Below are 5,809 nucleotides of genomic sequence, written 5' to 3'. Positions count from 1 at the left end.
GAATGTGTAACCCTCCTCTGATTGCTTAGTGGTTAGGTAACAGGGTGATGTTCCAGGAATCTCAGTCATCAGCTTTCTGATTCCACACTGCCTGGGGTCCACGTGCTAGTGCTCAGCATGTAGTCACCATCCTCCCCCTGGGTGGAGGGCCTTAGTTCCTGTAGAATAACTCAGAGATATGTATCAGATTGTTCTCCCCTAATCCCCCACCCCACCCCAGGAGGTACCAGGACCCTGACGCATCACTGCACCTTCGTTTCTTTCTGCACTGCCTCCCTCCCCTGATGAGTAACTGAATCTGCCATTTGGAAATCAGGGAAGTTCTAAGAGGCTGAAGCCTGTTTCCTACACACAGGAAACAGGAGACATGGAAAGGCTTTTGTGCCCAGGGTTTTATTAGTTAGAAGAAATTCTTCCTAACCTTTCTTCTTATATTTTTCATGACTTGGCCCACCTACATATTCAGAGTTCGAAGGAAACTTAGAAATCACGTAGCTCAGTATTTATTAACAGCAGGTTTCAGCCTCCTAGTTAGTGAGTCCTGTCATCAATTTTGTGGATTACAACTAGCATTACTTCGATCATTAAAAATTTAAAAATTAAATAATATGGACAAAATGAAGTATTGGAGTACATTGCACAACGAAAGGCTACATTTCACATTGGGAAACTTTGTGTTTTACAATATGACGTGTACATATGTGTATTTGTGTGTAACGTGTGAGTTCGTGTGTGTATATGTGTGGTCTGCACGGGCATGTGTGTTTTTGTGTGTGCATTTTTGTGTGTGCTGTGTGCTTATGTGTACATGTCTGTGTGTGTGTGTGTGATGGTTTAAATGTATTTCTTACCGTTGATCCTGGATTAAAAAATTTAAATCTATTGTCCTAGTTCAAAATACCTTATTTTATGAGTAAGGAAATGGAGGCTCATACAGGCTGAGTGACTTGCCCAAGTGAGTAGCAGGGCTAATTCCAGCTCATGTGCCCAGACTTATAGGTTTCCTCTTTGTTTCATCATATTTCATAGATGCCTCTGTGGCAAGAGCCACTGAAGAACTTGCAGAGTGGAAAGGTAGGTAATTGGATTTGCTTTTCTGAAAAAGCATGAGGAGTGACGTGATGGATGGATTGGAAGGAACCTCGTGGAGGCTGGGACTCTGGGGAGGAGGTTTTCATATCAGCCCCAGTGAGAACCAATGACTCACTCCACTAAGGCATTGGCCCTACACCTGCTGAGAAGCAAGGAGTGAAATTTATTTAGAAGGCGGCCATGACAGGACCTGATGATGACTTTGAATTCGAAGTGGTTTAAGAGAGAGTCAAGAAGTTCCAGTTTCAGACTGGGGTACCTGGATAAATGGTCGGGCTGTTTAGAAAACAGGAGAAGGAGCAGTTTCAGGGGCAAAGATAATGAGGACAGATTTGAGATGTCTTGGTAACCTTCAAACAGAGACTTCCAGAAGGGAGTGAGAAATCCAGCTTAGGACATAGAAGAGAGCTCAGGGATGAAGCTCACTATCTGAGAATCATCCGTGGAGGTTGAAGGATAGCTGTGAAGTGATCTCTTCTTTGGGTTTCATTGGTCCCTACCCTTGAGTGTGGTTTCCAGGGTTTCTTATTGGAAAGCCATGAGCAGAAACTTCTCACGGTATATCACCTCAATCAAACGCCACCGAAATGCAAAGTGAAACCACTGGGGACACACCCAGAAACCAAACCAACAAATTCTCCTCTCAGAAACTCTTCCTTTATTTACTTGTTTGGTTTCCATTTGTGCCAGGGTAATAAAACAACTCGTCCTTTCTTTTACTTGGAACCTCTTTATTCAGCCACTCGGGACTTCCCTCTGGTAGGGGCAGCACTAACCTCAAGGACTTACCCCAGAGACCTCAGAACAGAAGCAACTGCATTTCCACTTGAACTGTTATTTCTCTGTCTAAGGAATCTTCCTGACCAATAATCCTGCTAATGCTTTATGGGAAATTTGGCCTTGGGGCTCCATTTACAGATATTAAATTCACAGTGAAACTGTAGAAGACTCCCATTCATTAGAAATTCCATTCATATTCTCCAAGCTAAAAACCAGAAACCACATTTTGGGTTGTAGAAGTAGCCACTCTAAATGACCCAACTGACCAATTGTTTCTGTTATGATATATGTTTTTGTGTGAATTCCAAGGGAATTCATGAAATAGAGGGAGAAACATTTTCTTATTTCGCTTTTTATATAGACGCTAAGGTTTTGTTCGGGGGTTCCATGGGTACAGGGCAGGGACATTTCTCAGTGGCAGCTATCAAACTGGGGCAATGTTAAAGGACACTGGATGCAGAATTTGCCTCGATTAAAGGTACCTAGAAATTTTCCACTGGCCACAACTACAGCATCTGTCACTGACTAGATTCATGACCTTGACAAGTTGCTTCCCCTTTCCAGGCTTAAATTTTCTTCTTCAAGAAAAGGCAAAATGGTCTTTCCACACCAGCCAGAGAGGGGTCCATAATGGCAGTGTTGTTCTGCGTTGCCCCTTGTAACTTAAAGGGAAAATCTCACAATATCCAGAGCCCTTGATGTCCTGCAAAGGAAGGACATCCTCAAATTCCTCCCAGCAGAGCCCACTTAGGTGGCACTGACCCGACTTCCAAATGGAACAACACATCTATAAAAGGAAAAGTGATGGTGTTACCTTATAAATCTGAAGAGAACCTGGGAGAAGCGTCTACCGGCAGTTTGTGCCATTGTTGACATTGAAAACAGCTGAAGCTGGTGTCACACCCTCCAGGAATGCTGGCCAGTGAGCTGTGCTGAAGTTTGGCTGCTGCCACAGGAGCCATTCCTACTGCGGCCACTCCATCCACTCCTGAAAGCTTGACTAACCAGACCCCGGCAGGCTTCCGCTGTGGGTTCTGGGTTACGGATCCCAGGGGTGACCACCAGCCTCACAGAGGCGTCTTGTGGTAACCTATCTACCGTTGCTCCATGTCCACAGACTTTCCCCTGCGCTGTGTGGACACTGCCACCCCTGCAGCAAGAGGGGAGCTCCTGGCGGGTCTGATGTGGTGATGCTGGCCTGGGGATTCTGCGCCTGAGCGGCTCTATCTCAGGTGCGCACTCGTGGGAGGTCAGGTCCCATCTCTGCTTCTACAGGGATCCTGGAGACAGAAAAGGACGAGCAGGCAGCTGCTGAAAAGGCTGAGACCCAGGAGGAATTTCAGGGTGAATGAGCTGCTCCAGGTCCTGAATTTATTGCTACTCAATCTGAAGTTGCAGACGGGTCTGAAGGTGCAGGTGGCCTCAGCACCTTCCAGCAGCTCCTCCTGGAGGACCGCACCACACAGCCAGCCTCTGAAGGCTGATCTGCAGCTCCCACTGCTCAGGCCACTAAACAAGGAGGAGCAACCAGAGTGGTCTTAAAGCTGCTCTTCCACAGACTCTTAAACAGAAAATGGAGATAAGTTCAATGGAAAATAAAGTTTCTTTAAAAAAATATGAAAAGGAGAAATGGGATCAGGTGGTTACTGAGTTTCCTTCTGGAAATAAAATTGCTTTGATTTTAGAAATAGTTCTACCGTATTCCTCCTTTAAAAGACAATTATGGTGCTCGCTTTGGCAGCACATGTACTAAAATTGGAATGATACAAAGAAGATTAGCATGGCCCCTGTGCAAGGATGACACACAAATTCGTGAAGCGTTCCATATTTTTAAAAGGAATCCAAATTGGAAAAGAAGAAGTAAAATTGTCACTCTTTGCAGATGACATGATATTATACACAGAAAACCCTAAAGACGCTACCAGAAAACTGCTAGCACTAATCGATGAATTTAGTAAAGTAGCAGGATACAAAATTAATGCACAGAAATCTCTTGCATTCCTATACACTAACAATGAAGGAGCAGAAAGAGAAATTAAGGAAACTCTCCCATTTACCATTACAACAAAAAGAATAAAATACCTAGGAATAAACCTGCCTAAGGAGGCAAAAGACCTGTATGCAGAAAACTATAAGACACTGATGAAAGAAATCAAAGACAATACAAACAGAGGGAAAGACATACCATGTTCTTGGATTGGAAGAATCAACATTGTGAAAATGACTGTACTACCCAAAGCAATTTACAGATTCAGTGCAATCCCTATCAAATTACCAATGGCATTTTTCACAGAACTAGAAAAAGAAATCTTACGATTTGTATGGAAACGCAAAAGACCCTGAATAGCCAAAGCAATCTTGGGAAGGAAAGATGGAGTTGGTGGAATTAGGCTTCCTGACTTCAAACTGTACTACAAGGCCGCAGTGATCAAGACAGTATGGTACTGGCACAAAAATAGAAAGGAAGATCAATGGAACAGAATAGAGAACCCAGAGGTAAACCCAAGCACATATGGGCACCTTATCTTTGACAAAGGAGGCAAGACTATACAATGGAAAAAAGACAGCCTCTTCAATAAGTGGTGCTGGGAAAATTGGACAGCTACATGTAAAAGAAGGAAATTAGAACACTTCCTAACACCATACACAAAAATAAACTCCAAATGGATTAAAGACCTACATGTAAGGCCAGACATGATAAAACTCCTAGAGGAAAACATAGGCAGAACACGCTATGACATCCATCAAAGCAAGATCCTTTTGGACCCACCTCCTAGAATCATGGAAATAAAATCAAGAATAAACAAATGGGACCTAATGAAACTTAAAAGCTTTTGCACAGCAGAAGAAACCATAAACAAGACAAGAAGACAACCCTCAGAATGGGAGAAAATACTTGCCAACAAAGCAACAGATAAAGGATTAATTTCCAAAATATAGAAACAGCTCATGCAGCTTACTACCAAAAAAGCAAATAACCCAATCCAAAAATGGGCAGAAGACCGAAATAGACATTGCTCCAAAGAAGACAGGCAGATGGCCGACAAACACATGAAAAGATGCTCAACATCACTAATCATTAGAGAAATGCAAGTCAAAGCCACAATGAGTTATCCCCTCACACTGGTCAGAATGGCCACCATCAAAACATCTAGAAACAATAAATGTTGGAGAGGGTGTGGAGAAAAGGGAACTCTCCTGCACCATTGGTGGGAATGTAAGTTGGATCAGCCACTATGGAAAACAGTTTGGAGGCTCCTTAAAATACTAAAAATAGAACTACCATATGATCCAGTCATCCCACTCCTGGGCATATACCCAGAGAAAACCATAATCCCAAAAGAAACATGTACCACAATGTTCATTGCAGCACTATTTACAATAGCAGGACATGGAAGCAACCTAAATGCCCATCAACAGATGAATGGATAAAGAAGATGTGGCATATATGTACAATGGAATATTACTCAGCCATAAAAAGGAATGAAATTGAGCTACATGTAATGAGGTGGATAGACCTAGAGCCTGTCATACAGAGTGAAGTAAGCCAGAAAGAGAAAAACAAATATTGTATGCTAACTCATATATACAGAATCTAAAAAAAAAAAAAAATGGTACTGATGAACCCAGTGGCAAGACAAAAATAAGGATGCAGATGCAGAGAATGGACTGGAGGACACGGGGTTTGGGGGGGCAGGGGGTGAAGGGGAAGCTGGGACGAAGAGAGAGAGTATCATAGACATATATACACTATCAACTGTAAAATAGATAGCTAGTGGGAAGTTGCTGTATAACAAAGGGAGATCAACTGGATGATGGGTGATGCCTTAGAGGACCAGGACAGGAAGAGCAGGAGGGAGTTGTGGGAGGGAGGGGATATGGGGATATGTGTATAAATACAGCTGATTCACTTTGGTGTATCTCAAAAAAAAGAAAA

At 43.0% G+C, this 5,809-nt stretch overlaps 1 non-coding gene across 1 annotated transcript; it reads left to right on the top strand.

Annotated features, from left to right (window-relative positions):
* The first annotated feature begins 3,597 nt into the window (after window positions 1-3,597).
* On the top strand, window positions 3,598-3,704 carry LOC130856156 (U6 spliceosomal RNA). Its single transcript, XR_009054453.1, has one exon. It is a non-coding gene; the product is annotated as a U6 spliceosomal RNA (small nuclear RNA).
* Window positions 3,705-5,809: the final 2,105 nt, after the last annotated feature.

Source organism: Hippopotamus amphibius, chromosome 6 (assembly GCF_030028045.1).
Source record: "Hippopotamus amphibius kiboko isolate mHipAmp2 chromosome 6, mHipAmp2.hap2, whole genome shotgun sequence".
Lineage (NCBI taxonomy): Eukaryota > Metazoa > Chordata > Mammalia > Artiodactyla > Hippopotamidae > Hippopotamus > Hippopotamus amphibius.
Note: the sequence above shows the minus strand (reverse complement) of the source record. Positions and strands in the feature narration are given on the sequence as shown.